Below are 25,014 nucleotides of genomic sequence, written 5' to 3' on the forward strand. Positions count from 1 at the left end.
ACAGAGCTGTTGGAGGTCACTATGGAAAAAGGCATCCACTGAGCGCTACGGATATTGTCACAAGGGGCCGGGACGATCGCACAGGAAGATGCAACGCGGGTCAAGCGGGTACAGCGGACGCCGGAGAGGTTCAAAGACGCGCAACCAGATAAGCCCAACAAATCGGGGACTCTCAGGCCACTACCTCAGGTGAGGCAGGGGTGATAGACAAAACAGTCCTGGCGGCTGACACTGCGCAACCTATGAACTCGCCCCCGGGCCTGCCTGGTGGGCCCATTGCACCAGCAGGCACTACAACATTAACCAATGTTCCTCAGACAGGCGGCTACCAGTCACAACGGGTGCAGTGCCCCAAAAGCCTATCGCTGCGCAAGTCGCTCCACTGGTGGTTGCACATCAAGGCAGTGGTATAGCACAAGTGTCGGATCAGTCAGGGGGTGTGGCTCAATCTCCCGTTGTGGTGGCGGCAACGTCGTAAGGGCAAGCACAGAGTAATAGCACAGCAGGGTCAGTGGTCCCCTCAATAGCATTTCCCATGGCCATAGGGTCAATAGTCCCAGGGCAGCCATCTCCAGCATTCAGACCACTGATCTATGGGTCGGCATCTGTGGCGGTAGCCCCCTCGGCGGGGATCACGTGGCACGTACCAGTGGAGACCAAGTAAAGAATATTCAAGGGAGAGTTTGCGGATGTGTTTGACCTCATAAACGCCGGGGTGGTCCCGGGGAAAAGCAGGACTGGGAAGGAGTTGGAGCTAAAGCAGAAAAGAGTATGAGTAGATTGGTCGATCAAGAATTCGATCACAGGGTTCACTATCTATGCGGCAATTATGGTAGAAAGGTACCCCACAGTGGCAGCCCATTTAATCAGTTACATGTCTATGACACATGGGGTGGCGTCAGAATTCCCAGGGACAGGGTGGCTCCATTAAGACAACAAATTCAGGCAAATGAAGGCAGTTCATCCCGAGGTAGCGTGGGACCAGTGTGAGATTAACATATGGCACTCTGTGTTTTACTCAACAATACCAGTGAATAAGACGAGTCAGCCCTTTCGGGGGAACAGGGGGTCTGGAGATAAAAAACTGGCCTGCTGGCAGTTCAATAAGAACAAGTGCAATCGGGGCACAGCATGTAAGTTTAAACACTACTGCTCCTTCTGTGGCGTTCAAGTACACCCAGAGATTAGATACTACAAGAAGGTGGGGAGGCCAAAAGAGCAGCCTGCCCACACCCAATCCCAAGCCAAGGGACGCTCCGCCCAAGCCCCCTAGGAGCTTACCAACGCCCATCCAGCTTCACGTCCTGACGCATCTCCTTAGTAAATATGACAAGATAAAAGAGGCTCAGTTTTTACATAGCGGCTTTAGTTTTGGCTTTTACATCCCACCCTTGGCTACCCTGTCCACGGCTCCACCGCGCAATCAATGTTCAGTTCTCCAAAATACAGGGGTGGCTAGGCAGAAAATCACGAGAGAAGTATCAGTGGGGAGGGTGGCGGGCCCCTTCCAGCAGTTGCCAAGGCCCGACCTCGTATGCTCACCATTGGGTTTGGTACCGAAGAAAGAGAAAGGGAAATTCCGTTTGATTCACAACCTGTCGAGCCCACCAGGGTTGTCAGTTAATGACAAGCTTGACCCAGAGCTGTGCACGGTGCGTTACACCACTTTTGACATGGCAATACGGAAGCTACAAGGATTAGGGGAGGGAGCATTGATGGCTAAATCAGACATCAAGGCAGCCTTCCGCCTCCTGCCAGTCCACCCTTACGACACCAGGTTCCTGGGGTTCACCTTTGAAGGGGAGTTTTTCATTGACTTTTGCATGCCAATGGGGTGTTCCATCACGTGCGTGGTTTTTTAAACGTTCAGCAGTTTTCTGGAGTGGGCAGTGTAGAAATTTCTAACATCGGTAACATCTGTTGAGGTGGTGCATTATTTGGACGATTTTCTGTTTCTGGGACCACAGGGTTCCCTCGCATGCAGGAAGGCCCTGCTGGGCTTCCAACATCTGGCAAAAGCGCTGGGCGTACCTTTGGGCGCAGAGAAGACAGAGGGGCCAACCACTCGTTAACTTTCATAGGCATTGAAATAGAAACCAGGGAGGGGGTATGCAGACTTCCCTAGGATGAAGGTAGCAGCATTCAGGTCTGCCACTGAGGCTTGCTGTTCAGCATGGAAGATGACGCTTCACCAATTACAGGTCCTAGTGGGGCAGCTGAATTTTGCGTTACAGGTGATACCTATGGGCAGGGCTTTCTCAAGAAGTATCGCAAGAGCGATATCTGGCTTGCGGGCCAAGCATCATCACACCAGGCTCTCGGCGGATGTCAGGAACGACTTAGCCATTTGGAAAGAATTTCTGGAAGAATTCAATGGACCAGTGATGTGGCAACAGCCTAGTCACCCCAACGCTGAGTTGGAATTGTACACAGATGCAGCGGGCAGAGTGGGCTTTGGGTCGGTCTTGGGTCCCAGGTGGTGTATGCAGCACTGCCCAGAGGTGAGGGTGGTGTCAGGACTCACCTGCAATATTACCTTCTTAGAGCTGTTCCCAATTATTGTGGCATTGCATTTGTGGGGTGACATTCTGAAGAACAGGCATATGGTATTTTGGTCGGATAGCATGTCAGTGGTGATGGCGATTAACAATCAGAGGGCGAAATGCACCTGGCTCCTGCGCTTATTGAAGGAATTAGTCTTGCGATGCTTGCAGCGCAATGTACACTTTACTGCCTAACATGTGCCAGGGGTGGACAACACAGTTGCTGATGCCTTGTCCCGTTATAAGTTGGCAGAGTTTCGCACCCGATGGCCGCAAGCAGACAAACAGATTACGAACTTCCCGGAGGGACTATGGAAGCTTGGTGCCCCACGGCCCCCGAGTTGATAACTGCGTCATTGGCCCCCAAGACTAAGAGTATGTATGAGAGGTCATGGCAATCATACCTGACTATCCAAGGGGGGTCAGGGTCAGTAGAGAGGTTTTCACCACATAGTGTCCTGGAATTTATTGTTCATCAGAAAGGGAGCAGCAGATCGCTAGCTATGGTGAGGAGACAAATTTCGGCTATAGCATTCTACGCGGGCTTAGGGGGGTTGCGGACCCCACAAAAGACCCAAGGGTGAAGAGAGCAATGAGGGGATGGGCGCGCTTAGCACCACGAGTGAAGGACATTAGGAGGCCTATAGATGCTAGCAGACTGAGAAGTATCTTGGAAGTACTGCCCAAAATCTGCTTTACACCTTACGAGACGCAGTTCCTCAGATTGGCATACTCATTAGCGTTTTTTTGGGCATTTAGGATTTCGGAGTTGTTACCAGCGTCAAAGTTAGACAAGGAGGGGGCCATACGTTGGGAAGATGTAATTCTGACCAGGGAATCCCTTCAGGTCAGAGTGCGGCGATCTAAGACAGACCCGTTGGGTAAGAGAACATGGGTCCAGCTAGGTTCAGTTGCAGGGGCCACCTGTTGCCCGGTAAACTTGGCCAATAATTGTTTCCAGATTAGACCAGTAGGAGGAGACAGCAGGGTATTATTGCATGCTGATGGCATCCCTCTCACCAGATTCCAGTTCACTAGGATATGCAAGCCTGCTCTGGAATGTTTAGGTGTGGAAACGGCACATTTTACATCCCATTCATTCCGCATCGGTGCAGACACGACGGCGGCAGCCCTAGGCCTCTAGGAGGAAACCATTAAGAGAGTGGGTCATTGGAAGTCAACATGTTTTGAGTGATACATATGCCCCCAGTTAGCATGAGTCGTCAGTCAGTTCTTCTCCACTTGTCCCGTCTCCAGCTGATTGTATCCATTTCTAAATCAGATCTAGGTGTCAGAGGGCCCAGATATGCTGGTGTGGCCATTCTTTTATTCGCAGATCAGGGCACTTCTTCAAGAATTTGCATGAGGACAGAATACAGAGTGCGAAGGGAATCGACCACCATTGGGTGGGGTTAGGCGGACAGCGCTTAGCGTAGGTGCAAACTGATCTGTGGGGCGCGATGGCCCAGGGCATGCCTGTTCCGGATATACTGGTGATTCATTCGGGTGGCAATGATATGATCCCATCAGGAAGGAGGGAGGTAAAGGAGGCGCTGTTCTCCGTTCTGTCAGTGGTTAAGAACATGTTGCCTAACACTAAAATACTATGGTCAGAGGTGATCCCGCGTCAAGTATGGGCGAAGGGAGCGCCGCCAAAGGCAGTTAATAAATCAGTAAGAAGGCTGAACCAGTCAGTGGCAGAAATTTTAAGGAAGTCCAACATTTGTACCATCAGGCACAATTTAATACAAGTGTCAAGGGCAGAGCTGTATGCGTCGGATGGTGTACACCTGTCCAACGCGACGCAGGATTGGAGTTGTTTATACAAACTGTTTTGGGATCCCTTGCTTAGGAGCTAGAATGCGCAGGGGGGTGGGGGCGGTCGAGTCCGCCAGTGAGCGCCTCGCCCTGTGGTGGGGTCCTGGGCAAGAGAAATGACAGGGACTCCATTTGTCGGTGGCTGCTTGGCCCCAGAACAGGGCTTGCAGACTATTGGGGGCTCCGGGCTGGCCGGAGAGGGGGCTCACCTGCTGATGGCTCTGGACTCTCTGGCTCTACCCAGGAAGCTGGCGCTTGTCACAAGCAGTGGCAAATTATCTACCTGCGGCTCTGTTGGCCGGGGGGCGGTCAGCATAAGGAGAGCAGGGTATCTTGGTTGTGGCCTGCTAGCACAGCCCGAAGATAAAGCAAAAGGACCTGTGGAGAGACAATTGTAAATACAATGGAAATGTATAACCCTGATATCTTATTTGCGTGTTGTGGTGTTTTAAATACAGCAAGAATTAAGGATGGTCACAAGATTAATAGAAGTGAGGCCAATGGAGTAATTGGCAGTATCTGAAGCTAATAAAGATTACACTGTGAAGACCAAATACTGACTCCGGTGTTTCTATGCAAAGGGAAATGGGAAGGGAATGTGAAGTGCACTTTGTATGTCAGCTATTATTTGGTTCCTAGGTACTGCAGTATTCTGCGATTCTAGGTGGGGCAGTTGCTGGCTCCTTGAGTGATGGAGCGCTGTACTACCCAGGCTCTTCAATTTATACTACTTTAATACATATCCTCTGTTATCCCTTTACTAAACCTTTTTGCGTTAAAAATATTTTATATGCTGCTTAACGCTGGCATGCAAACTTCAGACTTCTGCAGACATTACGCTGTACTTGGTCAGCACAGCCCGATTCGCACTGTTTATGTTTCTGACTTATAAAAATCTGGCTACATGTTTTACAAGTAGCAGAATCCCTTCCAAAAACAAAACGGTAACCAAGGTGAAACGCCTCCTGAAAGTCTCCATTCATTGGCTAGAAAAATGGATACATGTGCCGTCGAAAATTGAAAAATAATTTTGTCTTTGGTGATAATTGTGGTTAATTACTTTTTATTCATGGCCCTAGAACCGTGGGTGTTGCTAATGTAATGTGAATCGACTTATAAGTTAATGTATTCCCTAAATATAATCAGTAATAAAAACAAAACAAACACTGCCATTGCCAATCGGTCTCGCATGATGTAAAGCAAAAGAGAGGTTTGCCCACACCATCTTTCATGAAGGAATTTTTTTGTCCATACTCCCAATCGGAAAAGTAAGAACCTACAAGTCCAGGAATCCAAAGTTTCCTTGGCAGGACATGCTGGCCATCTGGTTAAAATAAATCACTAAACAAATAATACAATTCACAATTTTGACCCAAATTAATGATCGTGTAATCTCATTCAAAACCTCAAAGTAGGAAGTATCATAACAGGAAAGACAAATAATAAATGCTGTAGAATTATAAAACGATTAAGATACCATATCATTTTCAATAATGAAGCAAACAAAGAGTACCATTGAGTTGAGTAACAATAACATTTGTTCGTCAGCACCAAGCTGCCCCAAGGGGTGAACTTGCGCCTTACAAATACAAGTGTTAATTTATGTATAAATAATATGACACTTCTTTCTGAAATTGGAATACCTGCTTGTGCTCATAAACTCCTCTGATGTAAATCAGTGAGTCAAACAAACAGGCCATGGGATTGGAGGGTCAACCACACTCCACTGCACAGCACAAACAGACAGGACAAGGGAATGGGAGGCGCTTTCTCCTAGCAAGATGGCAGGCGCTGTAGATAGCGTTCAGCCCACGCTCAAATGCCACTCCAATGCCATACATGGGGCAACAAATGGAAATGTCACACGTATGCATACAGAAATCTTTCCAACTACATATCAGTTGCAATTTCGAGTATCCATGGGCAAGTAACAAACTAAGGTCATGCTAAATGTCACATAATGCACAGCCTCATGTTGGTTCAAATTTACCACCAAACATGCACACTATGATTTTTCCTAAGTCTACAGGTGAACATTACTTTGAGGGTCTAACTTTTGTTTGACTGTGGAAAATAAACCAGTTTCCTCCTCTGCCCTCTTTACAATGATTCAACACAATATTGAAGCTGGATCACCATGTCAAAACCAAAACTCTGCAATGTGATTGACAACCGCATAACGCATGAGCTCAACATCACATTGACCAATCACGTACTTTCATATGAAATGAGCCAATTTTCCATAGCTGACAAAGAGGGGGCAGATGCTATTGTGATGTGGTCAACTTACCGTAAGGGCACACTGTTTATATTTGCACCACAGCGCATCTTTAACCTCTTAACCGCGGCGCGAATTCTGCTGCAGTGCGGCGGTTTGAACGAGTGGGCGGGCCTTGTTGGCCAATGGACGTGCGCAGCACTACCGAGGTTTTGCTCACGACGGCCGTAGGCCGACGTGTGCAGCAAAGGGGTTAATAGGATGCAAACAGGGTCAGTGTACCCGATTACTTACAATGTGCTATCTGCAGTGCAGTCACAAACGCATGCAGCACTGGAGGCAGCACTATAATGAAAGACGTACTGGCTAATTAAAGCAGCAGGTCCACTTTTTACAGCCTGCACTTTCAAAAGAGTGATAGAGATCCCCCTGCAGGCAGGTACACTGAGTGACTGCACCCACCTGCAGGGTGATGTTTATAGAATCCTTGTGCCTCCTCCAGAGGGGCGACTTTTATGCCACTTGACTGTGATGGCCTTTTTGTCTCAGCACCAGACTCCATAAATGTGCCATGTGCAGAAAAGCAAAGTGTTTCTTTCCTTTGCAAATGGCCATGCCCACATACGAATGAGGGCAGACCCCTGTAGGATAGTATCTGCACTACATGTACATCAGTGTTATCTGTATTAGGGCATCTGCAGTCCTGTCATCTAGTTCCTATAAACCTACATAGACTGTGGGATTGTTGTCCAGACTGATTCTAGACCACCGGGTATGTTTGCCTGCATACCAGCTAGCTCACAGTGCTACTAGAACCCTTCTTACCATGGAGAGAATAGTTCTTGGCAACTATCAAACATGACAACTCTGCCCCATCATGGATCGTGGACACAATAGAATACTTCCGCTCAGTCACTTGTGCTCACTTTGTATCAGAGAAATACACAGAATAAACGGTGGGGACGTTTTCTCAACAAGCATTAATTGAACCAGGGTCATTCTAGTATAAAATAGGTGTGCTGAAACAACCATTAGACAGAAACAGATATAAATGATTATAAGCATCAACAGAGTAAAAGCATGATATATTTCTACCATAGTGCTAAAACGATGAGAATACAGGCAGGTATAAAAATACATGACAATAAAATGCATATTCCTACAATGCGACCCTAGCGAGGTGTACCTAAGTGTACCTAGCATGTATGTAGGTGTAAAGCCAAGAATCCCTCTAGGATAAAGTCGACCCCATTACCTGAAGTGAGAGACTGTGGGAAACCGTCTTGGTCTTCAGGTGGACACCCCGCAAGGGATGTCAGACCACTGTGCACTGGAGTGCCTGTCTGCAAGAACCTCAGCGTCTTGCGTCAGTGTGTCAGCAAGGAAGTCCTTTTCTCCTCTCCCTGCCTCAGCAAAGATATGACGTTTATATACCAAAAGTGGTACCCTTAGCGGTTCTACCTTGCTGTGTCATGTCGGAGTTAGGATGACAGAAGGAATGACCCTCATACAGTTTTTATGCAGGAGATGGTAGTCCTGCTGAGTTTCCAAGAATCCTCATACATAATGGATGAAGCTAGTTTTCAGGGAAAACCCCACGTCTTGTAAGCAGTCCCGTAACTAGGTTAAAGGTCAGTCCTAAGATCCGTTATGAAGTGTAATGGTAGGGGAGAATAAAGGTGAAAGGTCAGGTGGTTCCCTGAGCCCATTATGGGGTTCCTATATGAAACATAACATCCCCTTCTGTGACACCTTAGTGCACCATGGCACAAAAAGCATACACACACATCCATTGCACTCCCAGGGCACTTTACATAATACGACCCAAGGGCTGCAACGCTCAGAATGGAACACAGAATAGAGTGCATACAGTAACCTGTGCCTGCATTTTGCTGAATGTTTGAATAAGCAACTGAAGTAGAACTGAGTGGTGGAGTGAGACTCACAGCAGAATAAACCATCACATTTGCATAGGAGCAGAGAGGCAGGCAGATATATTCACTAAAAGTGTGCAACAGATGTGAGATAAAGTGCAAGCTCCTCTTTAATCTGACTGTGATGGACCTGGCTTCCTGCAAAAATTGAAGGCAAAGGCCAGAAGTTATTAAAAAAAAAGCAGCAATATAGAACAGTAGTTTAACAGAAATTAGATGGTTTTTATCTCTTGTTGCCTTTCAAGTTTTAGTTAAAGCAGAGACATTTTAAGGCATGGGCAAAGTGGGCTCTGGCCCAGGACCCCAGCCTTTGAGGGCCCCAGTGATAGAGCCAGCTCTGTTCTGCAGAGAGTATTGCCTGACGACCTTGAAAAATTCATGAACAGATTGTTTTAAATATCGTTTTTCTTTAATTTATTTTAATGTGGTTGATGTGTGAGAGTCTATTACAGACATTTTACAGAGAAATGTTGAGTTTATTTTTCATGCAACATCCATAAAACAAATCTTTTAGATCTCAAAAGGACTCACATAGGAGTAATTGGAAGGCGTGGCAGAGATTATTTGCAGCGATATTAGTGAACTGCTCCTGTGTTAAAATATTGGAAACACACCTCACTATCCGTGAATGTTAGATGTAAACACATTTAGAATTTGGACAAGTGTGCCTGTGCACTGTCAGTGACTTGGCCAAAGAGGGCATGAAAGAGCTGAAATTGAATAAAACCTGATCTGAACAGGGGCACCCCAAATAGGTTTGGCCCAGAGCCCCCAAAATCCTTAAAATGTCCCTGAGTGAAAGCTACCCATTTAAAAATTATGAAGTTGCTGCTGTAGTCCCTGAAAAGAAGACAGGGCAAATAGCATAGGTTAGGACTGGCTACCTCCAAGAGGTTTAAATACACCTAAAGTGGCTACCATGTAGATACTGCCATTTTCATCTGTGACTCTTGATCTCGTAGTTAAAAAGCTCAATCGACTTTGCCACGCAGACCAACTATGCTGTCCTTTTTAGTTTTTGTTTTATATAGCGCAAATTAGACCCAAGACATCGGGTATCAGAGCACTTTACATGAGCACCAGTTTTGTTACAGATGGACACATTCATTTTTTTTAGGCCCGGGGACATTACGTGATTTGCTCCGAATCACAGGACGTTGAACGTCATTGCCAAGACTCAAACCTGGTTTCCCAGCTTCGAGGTCCACCGCTCTAACTTTAAGGCTACATCTTGCCAGGGGTAGCAGAGACTGTAGCAATTTTATACAACTCCGACATGCTTTGCATCTGTATGTTACAGTTTTATGGAGGTTAACAAGTTGAGGTAAGCAAGGTGAGGGAAGCTAAGATGGTTGAGAGACCACAGTGAGACACGGTGCTGTTATGAGCAGGCCTAATAGTAATTTTTACCCCTACACTATCCAACACTTACCCTACTATTACACCCCCCCCGGAGTTAGAATAGTAATTTTTACCCCTACACTATCCAACACTTACCCTACTAATACACCCCCCCGGAGTTAGAATAGTAATTTTTACCCCTACACTATCCAACACTTACCCTACTATTATACACATTAAGAGTTAATATTATTAATTAAAAATATATTTAAAAAAATAAAATTAATTACAATTATTTATGGAATAATTTTTGTAATTTAAATAAAATATAATTCATTTTTATAAAATATAAATACTTACATAAACTTACGTTGTAATGGCATGCGTTGTAATAGCACCTGCGTTGTAATGCCATGCGTTGTAATGCCATGTGTTGTAATGGCACCTGCGTTGTAAAAGTTGCGTTGTGATGGCATGCGTTGTGAAAGCATGCGTTATAACGTCATACATCCCAGTGGAAGGATGCAACTCGTCCTTTTAGATGAGCGTCAGACCAAAATGTTCCTGGGTAGGTCAAACACAAGAAGAGAGAGAAAAGTCATGTACTCAAAAGCAGACACAAGAGATAGATGACAAAACCATCCATTCACAGACACGGGGCGGGCCTAAAGTGCTCTCTGTGTATGTGATATGCATTGGGAAGTGTAGGTTAGCCAAAAGACAGCCAATGCAAATGCACATCTGTTAAGAAACGTGCAGTTTCATGGCACACATATGTGTCCAGGTCACCATTTCCCAATCAAGATACTAACATACATACATCAATGAGAGGCAGGCAGGGATTGCCATCTTTACCCTTGACTTTTCCTTGCAGGGGTTACGAATTCCAAAGGAACAGTAAATAATCAAAACTCTTAGAGCTCTGTTTACTTTCTGCCCTTCTCCTAGACCATCAGCAGCAAATAGAAGATTACTGAGTGACTAAGGGACCAACCCAATAATGTCAATAGGGATCAGTACCACTTCTGTTACCACTGGTCAGCTGACTTTCATGAACATTAACTACACATAAATGATGCTTGGGTTCTCCATACATATAAGGACGTTTTCTCTCCCGATATGATATAAAAACATTTCCTATAAATCTGAAAACATTTGCACCAGGTGCCAACACCTCTTGATTCAGGCACTTGCCAGTCACCTAGCTGTGTGTTCTGAGAGCAGTATAATTCCGCTTTAATTAAATTATTAATTATTCTTGGTTCCTTTGTATTCAGATACTCCTAGGAACACTCAAAGTGGATTTCTAATACTTATAAGTGTGTCATCTTTTTGAAAAGTTGAGTGAATTAGGCATGTTCTTTAATGATAGACTACTGGAATTTCCAAATGTGGGACTCATGGGTAAATCAAATTGTGGTACACCTAGCATAAAAGAGCAGAGGGTACATCAATAAATACCTACTAGTACTTTAAAAAACTTGCGCTGTTGTTGCATAAAGATTAAGGGCCTCATTTATGAGGAAGTCACGCAGTGCGCCACCGAAAGTCACTTTGGTGCGCTGCATTGCATTTCAGGGAAAGGACAGGAATGCACTGTATTCAAGGCACTACAGCACATTACTGTCCTTTCCCTTGCACTGGCACCCTTTTGGCAGCCTAGTGCCAATGCAGGCACCCTTGCACCATGGTGTAAGGTGTATGTTTTTGTTGCATCCCTAAGTATACAAGTTCTTGTAAATCTTGGGATGCTTCAAAATCCATGGGAGTTGCATGGGAACACACACTCAATGCCCATGAAATGCTTTCCCATGGCATAGTAATGCAACATGAGTATTTGGGCTGCATTGTATTACTACATATTTTTTAAGCCACTCAGAGCCACACAAAGTGACTTTGTGTGGCTTCAAAAATCTGACTTAGAGGTTAGTGTCACACATATACCATTTTGCGTGGTGTAAACATGACGTAACCCTCTCATAAATGAGGCCCTAAGTGTAGTGGGTGGGTACTGTACGCAATGACTGGGTTAAGCTTTAGTGCCTGGCTCGACTGGTATTCCCTGCGCTTAATCCATATTTGTTCAGGATCACAATGCCATCCTCACTGTGGAAGATTCACTAATCATTTTAATGTCTGCTATGTAGAGGATAGCCTGGTGAAGGAAACCGACTTACCGAATATAACTATGATGTGTAGTCAGATGACGAGAAAGTCTGTAGTTGTGACGTAAGCAGTGTAAGTTCCTCAGATGCAAACCATGTTACTTGACACATGAGAAATGGGGAAGGACCACACAAAATGAGATAAGTATGAAACACTGGCAGGTAACTGGAGATATTTGGTTGCATCTCAGCACGTTAGCTGTTAAACATTGATGTCGAGGAGTGAAATAAGTATAAACCAGAACAGACCTTTCACACATGTTTGAGGGGACACATTTCAGAATGACACAGCAGCTTTGCAGTTCTGAAACCAGACATAAGGGAACACATTGCAGTACCAACATGGCTTATGAGGGACTTAATCAGGGCCAGACTGGGAACCAAAACCAGCCCAGGCAAAGTGCCCTGCCGCCCCCCCCCCCCCCCCGGGGGTTGGGGGTGTGGCCGAGCTATTTGCCAGTGCCGGTTACAGACGATTTTGTTACAGGGGGCCATATTGCAGCTTTGCTGCAAAAATGACCCTGTAATAAAAACAGCCCTCCAGGAACCCAAAACCGCACCCCAACCTGGCGGCCCACCGGGGAAACTCCTGGTGCCCACTATAGCCAGTCTGGCCCTGGACTTAATGAAAGGCCTCTCAATTCTCTACGGCTGAATTGAACATCATTAGCAAGGGAGTCATCAACAAGTATCCTCAACTTTAATGTCCACAGACCCAGCTCAGCAATGTAGGGTGGGCACACATCTGGAAGGACAACACGTTGCTCTGCAGTGCCGTGTGTCTTCACACTGTGAGAGAAGCTATCCCAGAAGCCTGGGATGGCCTTCTTCGCTGGGCCAAAATTAAGGCTCAGGACATTATGAGCTTGTCTTTCCAGCCACATTCTCTGCAAACCCACATGATATTACTGTACCACAGAAATCTGAAATCTGCCTGTCCGATTCTCCATGCTCAGCCGGAAGAGTTTGAGCTGCAAAGAGGCGGGAAGTGTATATTAGTATCAACCAATTTTGTGCACATGCGTTTTGATAGTGGTGTCTAGTCATGTGTTCACTGTGAGCTTGGTCTCATGACCTTCTTGACAGCAAGTGTAATGTCTTGTGTGCCTCTTCAACCTGCCCAACCCACTGTTGTCCCATCTATTATTCTTGTTTTGTTCGCTACCCCTCTGTTTCATTATTCCAGTGGAGTGAATGTCCCTGCCATGGCCAGCCTTTTGATGTTTATTCCAAGCTACAGCCCTGTCCCTCATCAAGCACTCACTAAACCTGGCCTTGATCAACCATCTTCGTTACCATATATTGCTCGAATTTGGCCTAAGAACAGCCAACTTCGAGTTTATATGGTTAATGAGGAGGATTTGAGTTACATTGTGCAGACCCAAGGTGAGAATGGCAAGGAAATTATGTCTCCAAGCCTAGACCATGATTCCAACACACTGGCTTGTTGGTATGACTTTCTTATCATTTTGGCTAGGGTCTCTTGTTTTGGGATTCTCCAGGCACTATGGATTTTTTCCTCTTTGTATATGGACTGGTTCACTTTCTGTTTCTTGTGTGTTTTTATTATTTACCCAATCCCCTATAAGTAAGCATTTCCCCACTGCTTAACGACTCAATTTGAGCTAATTTTGTCCTCTTCCCAAGGCCAGAGTTTAATCTGCGCAAAATATATTTCATGTTAAAAAATGTTTTCTTATACATACATAAAAATAAAAAAACTGAGGTTGACAGGTGTTGTGTTCCTACTACTTTGATGTGCCTTTGTAAAGTCTTCTGCACGCTTTGGTCATGAAGATTGACATTGGTTTTGTTTGGCTCATTACCTCTATAATCTTCATGGTCAAGATATGGTGCCTTGTACTCTCTTCCCTGAAAATTAAAAGATGTTCTTGGTGCATCTTTGCCATGCCTTGTTAATTTTTTGCAATGTTTTCTCAAGGCATCGGTCTGCCTGTCCGTCATCTGATGGAATCCTTTAAGGTATGCAGCTTTCTCACGGAGAATAATTCACATGGGCATAAATATCCTCTGTGTCATTTCTTTTTCCCTATCACACAGTGTGTGACAATAGGTCGGGCCCCGACACAGAACTCATGGGCATGTTCCAGAATGTTTCTGAGTAAGAAATACCGCTGCTTGCGTTTTTTTAATTGTTGATCACTTTAACCGCATATTGATTGCCACCCGGTAACGCATACTACAAAACGTTTCTTTAAAACCCCATGCACTGAACATGACTCTGCCCTCACTATGCTATCTGACCGCATAGAGCACAGACACAACGCTCCTGAATCACATGATGCAATGTGTCAAAATGAAGCTATTTTAAATATGTTTGTTTGTCTGTCTTTCTGTTGTCTTTTTCCTCTGAAACACAGGAATGCGCCGTTAGAGGAAACTATCCTCTTTCACATACCACACCTTAGTGTGTGCGTCACATAGATGGTCTCTAGCACATTTTCTTTAGACCACCCTTTAAAATTCACTCACATAAGGTCCTGATGAAAGTCAGCCCAATACTGCTGACCTGGCTGAAACGTGTTGACCGTAAAGGCTATCAGAGCCATTACTAATCTCCACTAGTATCCAATCCTCAGCTTTTAATCATTACCAAGGGCCCAAACATTACAATAGTATTTTTGTACTTTGGGACCTTTTGGACAGCTTTTTAATTCACATTCATCTCATCTTCACTGCACACTCACTGCACAAAAAAACCTGCTCCGCTGGATCCATGCGTCAAAGCACACTCAAGGTGCACTCTGTGCCTTGGCTGGGACCCGATGATGAAGCATGCCACCAACTAGGTTGGTGGGTGAGGGTCTTCCTAAAAAAAATGTGTTTTCTATAAAACAAACATACACTAGCAGCTTCTATTGTGTAGCTAGTTCCATTTGATATCTACATACATTATTAGGGGACGTGAACTGGCTATAGTCTTTTCCTCTCTCTCCTCTTTGATATTGATCATAATATCCTCCCACACAAACTCTGTGCTGTTAAACTGTTGTCACTTTGCCACTGAATTCAAGCTAGCCTGGCTGATGACGGCTGATTAGCCAGAAACCGGTCCCAAGATGCTTGTTTCCAGTCCAGGGAATATATGGCTTGGCAGTTCGGGCTGGACTGTTCCCATGAGGCACAGAGTCAGACTGATTTGCATATGGCCATGTCTGAACTGGGGTGGTGGAGTGAGCTAAAGAATGATGATGGATTAAACCCAGATCAGTTGACTGGGGGTGAGTGCTTGCATTGTTCAACACTCCGTCCATCATCCCCTTTGGTATTGCTTTGTTAGACCTAAGTTGGCAGGGTACGCCCAGACGTGGGTCCCTTGCTCACTTTGCCACTGGATTCAAGCTAGCCTGGCTGATGATGGCTGATTAGCCAGAAACCGATCCCAGGATGCTTGTTTCCGGTCCAGGAAAGACATGGCTTGACAGTTCGGGCTGGATTGTTCCCATGAGGCACAGGGTCAGACTGATTTGCATATGGCCATGTCTGAACTGGGGTGGCGGAGTGAGGTAAAGAATGATGATGGATTAAACCCAGATCAGTTGACTGGGGTTGAGTGCTTGCATTGTTCAACATTCCGTCCATCATCCCCTTTGGTATTGCGTTAAACTGTTGCTGGTATAACAGATCCTCTCAGTGAGCAGCATTAGCCCAGGCCAACACCCCCAAATGTGTGGCAAAAACTGTTGCTGGTATAACAGATCCTCTCAGTGAGCAGCATTAGCCCAGGCGAACACCCCCAAATGTGTAGCAATCTCAAATGGCTAGCAATTTGTCTAGCATGAAGTTGGGTGTCATCTGGGATGTTGTAGGAGAGAATCATACTGCTCCTCACCAGTGGTGTTCTCTCCCACAGATGAATGAGAGAAGATCGGAGATGCACCTTCATGGATGGAGTGATTAGGAGATTGTACAGAGGTAACTGTGGGCGGAGGGCTGTCTAGACTGGACTGTTGCATGGGCAGAACTAGCATCTGTGCTGCTTAGCTAATATCTGGGAACTGGAGATACTTAGAATGGATTTGGAAATACTGCTGTCCATCCATGAAATAGCTTCCTTGAAGATGATCTGTGTGGGGGCAAAAATGTCCTCATCTCTCTCCTTGTTGAGCAGTGCTGGTCGCAGATATTGTAGTTTGGAGGAGAGCTGTATTCTCTCCTTTGATTAAATGCCATCCTTGGCTTATAGATGGTTCAGCATTGTCATCCAGCACAATGTCTCCAGTAGTAGTACAAGTTTCAACAGAAGAGCTACATCAAATCCAGTTTTGTTTTGTCTAAATTTCAACAGAATACTTTCATAAATATTTCTCTGCAAACAAATAATAAAGTAAGTACCATGTGAGTATAAATCAACACATGCAATTAAGGTGTGATTCATAGATGAAATTAATATATCTCAACAATGTGAACTTATTAGTGGTGACACGCTATCACCATTTTTTTGTTTTGCTTAAAAATTATACTAATTCATATTACATACATATATCTAAAGTGTGATTTCATATTAAGATTGATCATAGTTAACAATTCTCATGTTATAGTTTATCATAGTTTGAGTGTGTTCACGTTACGTTAGCCATAGTTAATGTAGGACTCAGTTAAATAATTTCTACCAACACTGAAACTGTGCAGTGCTTAATTTAAGTAGATGGTTTCTGGTGCTCAGCACTGGCACTTAATTGCTAACACCGGCACTTATGACAGTCTGCTGTTTGTCTAAATTAGTGATGAACATAGCAACAGTTGTATGACTATAACCTGCCACACATGCCTTAGGGGGCCTGGAATAGTCTGAAGTGTCACATTTGAAGGGGTGATGGTCAGTAGCTGCATTGGTACTGTCACTGGCAGAGTTGCAGGGGCAATAAGTAGTGCAAGCTGCAGTGGCTTCCTGGCGAGGGCCCTGGTACTCATTGTTTTACAAATTATGCACTACTGTTGTGTGTTATCTCACTCTTCCGTTTGTTTCAGGAGCCAAGTTAAACTGCAGTAGTTTGAATGAATGAATTGTCTCAGTTGTTTACTTTCCATGAGAATTGTTACTATTGTTAGTTTCACTGTGAATAATTGGTTACTTCCATTTGTGTCTGGGACAGATTGACAGTGATGTACTATGCTGCATGGGATATCTCCTGAAGGCCCTGCAGTTGTACAATTCCTTTGTGCAAGGCCTGAGAAGAAGGGGATGACACCTTATCAATAAAATTATGAATGTTGATTGGTTCCCACTTCTTGGGAACTATGGGCAGAGTAGCGGTTAGTTGACTCTTTTGTTTTAATTTTGCACTGCTGAGCTTGTTAGGTTGAGATGCTCCTTTCAACTCTTTTGAGAGCAGATGCCCCATTCCTCTCATTAAGACCCTGTGCTTATTTCATTCCCACTGGTAGTGTTAAACTCTAGAGAAAATATATTTCTATTTGTTTGATAGAACTACATTTGATTCTGCCTTGGCGGCTTTACTTGCTTACTCCTGCTGCTTAAACCTCCCCAACCTCACTTGGGGCCATATGTATCAAGCAAATTAGCATTCGCAAAGGCCGAAATTCGCAGAATTTCGGCCTTTGCGAATGCTAATTTGCTAAATGGTATGTATGAAACATTTTGGCTGCAAAATAAGGAATCGCAAAATTTGCCATTCCTTATTTTGCGATTGCACTTAAGGAATCGCAAATTTTGCGATTCCTTAAATGCAATGTATCAAAGAAAAATTAATTCAAAAATGCCCATAAGGATTCGCAAATTACCACCAACTTCTAGTTGGTGGTAAGTTGCGAATTCTTTTAAAAAAGCAATTTTTTTTAAATCCAAAGGTGCCATATGACGCTCTGCGCCATATGCTCACACATGTCATTTTCAGGGGTGCAGCAGGGTGTTCTTGTGACACCCCTGCACCCTTGAAAATATCCTCAATTTGCAATTAGCAAATTGCGAATCGCAAATTGAGTATAATTTCACATTCATTCCTATGGGCCTCCTGGCCCATAGAAATGAATGGCAAATTATTCCTTAATTGCGACTAGCAATTTGCTAATCGCAATTAAGGAATTTTAAGGAATCGCAAAAAAATAGCGAATTTCTTCATACATACGATTTTGCGATTTCTAAATAGCGATTCCTTAAAAATCGGTATTTAGGAATCGCAATAGGGTATGTTGATACATATGGCCCTTGAATCCTTAGCTTAGAATAAGGGACATTTTCCCTTCAGGGCAAACTGAATTAAAATACTTGTCTATGTATATCCTGACTTGCTTTGGACTATGTTGAATCATGCTTTTCTAAGGAGACTATTGAATTTAAGACTAAATTGATCGATTTGAGCTTTTAAATTAGCTCATCTGCTAATCAACCATTATGGTTCACAAATCTGCTACTCTCTGTCATCAACATGGAGCAGAATGTGCTTCACTGGTATTGATATATTGTTAAACTGCCCATGTTAGGCTTCAATTTGAGATAAAGGTCCATGCACTTGAGCGCAGCTTGTACTTGAACTTGCAGCAAAGCTGACGCGTCTTCACAAGCTGCAGCCACAGAGATTAATTTTTTGGAGATATCCATGAGGTCAGCTGCTGACCTGGGTCCTTGTAGTTAGTGTTTCCAAAGCATCCCCATAACCAGCAGCCTTAGAGATAAGAATTCGAATATTGTAAAAATATAGAAGTCACTATGAACAGAAATGTGGACATATCAAAGAAACATACAGGAGAATATATAGCATTAGGAAATATTTTTCCATTTGATAAACTTACAAACTATAGAGAAGTAAGTTAGTGAGCATAGACTCCCAGGCTTAGCTGACGGAAGGATAGCAGAAGGGATAATAGCATCTGCCAGGATGTCCCTGATGTCATTGTTGAGGATGTTCATTAGGTGGGCACCAAAGGGTCTTTTTTGGCAAGCTGACTGGAGAGAGGCATACATTATGGAGTAAGTTATTGTAAATCATAAAAAAGAGGCTAGTTATATGGTTTCAATACTCAAGTTAAAAGAAGGCCTCACTGATATCTTCTTGTGTTATCCGTACATTTCCAAATTTGAGGACACTTTTTTAAGACAATATATGATATATGAAAAAGTAAGGTGACATAATGAGCATGACACCACCAGGAATATGGGTCAAAAGATATACAGCTGTTCAGTGATAAATAAAGAGGTTAGGGATAGATGTACAAAGAATAGAGTTGGTTAAAGTAATCGGAAATTGCACACTGACTTTTACTGAATCCACTCTGTTTTTGCAAACTGACCTATGTACTGAAAAGTTGGTTCACAAAAACCCGATTTGAAGTCGGTCGCAATTTGATCTACCTCATGAATATTAATGAGGTAGCTTGCAAATTGCAACCCGCTATGAATCAGAGCAATAACAGGGATACTGTCTGTAGTTGCCTTTAAATATATCAATCATGAAATGTAGTCCATTTTGCCTTAAGAAAAATGGAACACATAAAAAAAAAATATATCACAATATCACTTTTGTTAAGAGTACACTGCACTCTTAAAAATTTTTTTCTAAAATTCACAACGGGTAAGGGGTTCCTTGGGGATCCTTTCCCATTTTCGTTGTCAATAATCAGTAAAACTTTCATTATTCAGTAAAACATTAATGTTTTGTGCTCGGATTGCGGTTGCAAAACATTAACACATCCCCACTGCGCTTAATTAATTAAAAGGGATGCCCAAAACATGTTCCTGCCAAATTCAGAATCAATATGTAGTTGTAAACCCAAATTGAGATTCTGTAACATGTAATAGAATTTTATTTTGATTTTCATGCATACCAAATTGCCTTTTTCCGGTCGTAGACTGCCTGTTTTTCAATTCAGGCTGTTTTCAAATGCAAACATGCTTAGTACCTCTGACCCATAGATACTTATGCAAAAGAGTAGACGTTTAACTTACCATTGTGCATCTACTGTGTGCTCTGTGGTACCAGTCTGTGTGTTTGTGCACTGCTAGGAGCAGAAGTTGATGATGTGGCAGGTGGTGGATGGGGAAACAACATGTAGCCTTAAAATTTTTTAAATAAACATATGAGTATATAATAACGTAACAGTGTAAATGACAAGGTTACATTTGACCATAATTAAAACATTGCAAAACACATTGTAAAATATAGTGTTAGGATTTACCAAAACAAATGATAAAAACCCTTTTCAGTGTGTTAGTGAGATTGTTACTATATGGATAGATCTTTGGGCGTAGGTAGGTTGCAATGCAATACCTGTTCTGTGCTTTGCCTTCCTGAAGTTGCAATGGATTCTGCCCCAATTGAATCAACCAATATACCCGAAAGCATTGTTTGAAATCAACATTAACACAACATGTTTGAATTTATGGTGCTTGTGTTAGAAGGTGTTTAGGAGGGGCATATATGTGATGTACAACTGAAATGCAGGTATGAGTAAATAGATATGGATGATTGCTTGTAGGTTTGGTTTTAGAGAAATAGACAGAGTGTTTTGTAATCTTAACTGGCATCACATTTATATTGTCTGGAAGTGGAATCCCTTATAACAGGTGGCGGGTGCTTTGTGAAGAGGACAGCCTTCTCAATGGGAGTGAGATGCAGACGTGATCCCATTAGGATTCTATGAAGAACTTAAACCAGGTGTATTCTAGAAAACTTCTCCTTCACCCGCCTCCTCTCGTCTTGCCACTTGCATTCACAGAGTCTGTGACCTCTTGTGGTAAGGCTGCATAGAGCAGCCCATCTTGGTAATATGAGTATTTTACCACAAAAGGTATTGCAAGGGCAGCCTCCTCCTCAGTAAACTTTCTTTTTCACTTGCAGTGAGTGGGGGTCTTCATCGTTCTGCCTAAAGTTGTGGGCTGCATAATCCAGAAGACAAAGAAAAAATAAGCGTACCTTATAGAGTTAATAGTATTTATGAGGTTGTAATGGAATGTGTGTCAGGTGTGTGTAATTTCTTTCCGGTGTATATAGTTTTCATATTCACTTCCATGCACAGGTCTCCTATTCAAAACAATGGAATAAGTCTCTGCCCGATTAAGGATACTATGTCTCAAGTGCGGAGGTCACTTATTCAGCACCATGCAGAGGTCTCCGTCCTGAGTAAGGAGGTTCCACCACCAGTACAGAGATCCCACACATGTGAAATACAGTTGTAAGTTACTTGTAGTAACTTCACAGTTGCAAATTGTGATTATTCTGACTCCAACCCTAAAGTGAGGGAATGAAGACATGCAAGTCTACACCTTTGAGTATCTTTACACTCAGAAATGATGAATGGCTAAAAGTAATGATCTTACTCAAAAGTATAAGAGTAAAGTTACACGTTTAAACTTACTCACAGGTGTAGCTTACCTTTATAAATAGCCCAATTCCTCCATTACTGCTGCTCTTTCATCACATACACACTTATTTGTTTTACTCAATGGAATATTAGCTACCATTATCACTTGTTTAGTCTCATATGCTGTGCTTTAAATGGAAATACAGAAGTGCAGGTTCTCACCCTTTTCAGAGTACTTATTTGCTGCTGATAAGTGTTGGTACTCCCACATCAGAACTATTGAAGCCTTTCTGAGAAGTGCTACTCGCTGCTTCACACAGGTACAGGTACCCAGGACAGGACAGTACCTGCCCTTTTGAAGCAATCACTTGGTGAAGAACGACCGCACTCCGTTTTTTGTATATAAATGGTAAAAAAAGTGTATCCAAGGTGGGTTGGTGCTATTTGGTAATTCCTCCTGAGTAAGAGGAAATAGATAAATGGATTTAATTGCGTTGTCCCAACAGTGGAAAACGTCCCCATCAATCTATGAAAGTGGCGTGTTGCGAGTTCTGAGGAGGCTGGCGTTCGTGTACTCGGGCTCAAGATATGCCCAAAATGAGAACGTAAATACTGAACACACACAGAGTGCGAACTCGTAACACGTCACTTTCATAGATTGATGCTTATAACTCTGGTCGTACATAAATAACAGCCCCTGATGAAGGGCTAGGGCCGAAATGCATTGGGTAAGGGCTTGATACTATTGATAAACATGATTTGTGTTTGAAAAATATGATGAACAACTGAAAAATAAAGAAAATTTGAATAAAACATCATAAGAAAGATCTCTAAGAAATTGTCAATGAACTTTATTGAAACTATGGGGCATATTAGCAATATTGCCGCTTTAGCTGGACTTTTTCCCGCTAAAGCGGCGATATTTTTATTGCCCTATCAGCAAGCTGTCGCCAACAGCAGTTAGCGACAGCTTTTAGGCGATAGCGACTGGTTTGGCGCTTTGCATGTCAGCTAATGACATGCAAAGTGGGCGTGCCCAACCTGTTAGCGACTGAAAGCAGTCGCTAACACAGCTATCGCCTATTAGCAATACCCGCAACGCGATAAAAACCCTGCGCTAACCGCGATTAGAGCCAGGATTTTACACCTGGTAAAAACCTGACTTAGCCATATTAGTCAATGGGAGGTGGATTCTACGGCTAAGTCCCCACCTGCCTATTAGCGAGATTTCCTTAGCAATAGGATTTTTATCGTTGAAAATCTCACGCTAAACATGGGTTTCGCCGCTATCGCTGGATTGTATATCGCATTGGAGATAAACGTTGGTAATACTGCGTTATCTCTGCGATAAAATCCAGCAATAGGGGGCGATAAAAAATTCACGGTAAGCGAGGTTTGCGATAATTATCGCAAGTTATTGCTAATAGGCCCCTATATTTCTGAGTGCATTTGGGGACGTTTTCCACTGTTGGGACGACGCAATTGAATCCTTTTGAAGCAATGCTCATATTTTACATTTCCCTTTGTTCTTCCAGGGCCGCCACTGAAAGAAGGTCTCACTGAAGCCTGTTTTGTGGGAGCTGACTTAATATTGGTATGTATTCTTTCCAGCAGTACCCATTAGTTTGTACTATTTTATGTTGTATCTAATCAGTGAGTTTGTCACCAGATTATCATTGTTGGAGTATATTCAACATGTTTTTTAAAAGATTAGAAAAGTAGGGTGATGAATTGTTTTGCAGAAAAATACACGCATTGGGGATTTTTAGAAGGAGACTAGCACAGTTCCACACAGTTTTTTGGAAGCAGATGTAACACAGTTCAATATGAAAAAGTGTTATGCTGCCAATTAATATGCCGGGGTGTAATTTGGCCATAATTAAAGCATTTTGAAAATATAGTTAATTTCAGAATTAACGTCATCTTCAAAACTTACATTCTTCTTGACTGTTTATCACTTCTTCTTGTGATTTATTTTCTTATATGGCGTGTACATATAAACATGTAAATCAGTTCCCTGTTCATCTTCATACCTAAATACTCTCTTCCGTTATCCACTTAAGCACATGATCTGCTGATAATCTTACCTCAGCTATTATCTCCTCATAAAGAAAGTTAAAGTTGTTCTAGTAATGACCATTACTTCAATAAGGAGTCTCCAAAGGTGCAAGCTCATTAAATTAATATTATTGTTTGTTTATAAGCATGACAATGATTATAAACTGAAATGCATCGGGTTATTACCCTCATAAATTGCATTTAAGAAATGAGCCCATAAAAATGTAAATATGGCCAATTCTTTAGAGAAAATCAATGAAAGTATAATGAAAAGATTATGACCATGAACGTCAATTAATTTGGTAATTCATAATAAAAACACATAAAGGGAAATCATAGTGATATGAAGATTATCATTCACATATTCGACTATGCCACGTAAATCGTGAAAGATTTACATGATGAAAAATTAATTTTGGGGCAGGACCCAGGAAGGAGTCTCATTACAGGATTGAAGCAACTAGGTTTAATAAACAAGTTTGTGTTAGAAAACAATACCAAAGAATCTTACACCACACACTCATTGATCAATGGGGCACTGGCTGTAATGCCGGTCTGCAAGGTGGCCCCGGTTGTCTATGAGCTCATGCATATCTCATATCCAGTGCAGATGTTTGTTTGGCTCCACAATGTTAGAGTTATATAGCTTGTATCCTCAGGAAACTCCTTTTTCCGTCCTGCTGTACATATCACTGCACTTTTCCTTTAATCCCACCCCTTTAGGAGTATTTTCATGACACTCCCCTCTGCCCTCTCACATTTTCGACAAAAACACATACATGTACGGAGACTGCACGGAGTGGTAACAAATGGATGATGCTCATAATATGTCCTACCAGTTTAAAATTAAAGAAGACTGTTTTGCATCTCCTATGCTTCATTCCAAAGTGTGAAAGTTATAGAGGATGTATGTCTTCAATAAATGCTAAAATGATTGGTAAATTAGGATCTAATTTAAATGTTGGTGGCATGTATACTCTGTTGCAAAAGTGACAGAGTATACATACTGACAACATGAAGGTCTGTGCACCCAGTTTAAATGCGGGCAGACCTTCCGTTTGGCTAAGCCGGTGACACCCCATCACTGCCATTGCCAAACCTCTCCGATGGACTGACAGAGTAAGGGCCATTATAGAAATGGCTACATGCTCGTCCGCCTGAACAGGATAGCAGACATGTAGACTTTTTTTTACCGTCCATCACTGCCAGGCAACACCTGGTGGTGAGGGACAGTAGAAACCAAATAATGCCCCCCTTGCCATGAGAGAAGTCTCCCATGGTGAGGACAGCTTTACTTTATTAATTTCAAAAATAAAATCCAGTTTCACGATTTTCTTTTTGAAAAAAAGAAGAATACTGTTCAGTGCAGGGCTGTGTCCTCTAACGCAACCCTGCACCAAACAGCAGATTGCATTGACAAGCACCTCTGTGACAGTGGTTCCTGCAAATACTTTATAAATGACTGCCAGCTTGGTGGTCACTTATAAATTTGACGGTCGGGATCTCCACCAGGGCTACGGAGGAATTTACTCCATTGCTCTGGAGAAACAATGACCTGACCGCCGAGATATAAATCAGTAAATTACTCTATCCCGATAGTGGAGGGGCCGCAAGCCAAATTTATAAATGACCGCCAAGCAGGCAATCATCTATAA

Source organism: Lissotriton helveticus, chromosome 11 (assembly GCF_964261635.1).
Source record: "Lissotriton helveticus chromosome 11, aLisHel1.1, whole genome shotgun sequence".
NCBI classification, from domain to species: domain Eukaryota; kingdom Metazoa; phylum Chordata; class Amphibia; order Caudata; family Salamandridae; genus Lissotriton; species Lissotriton helveticus.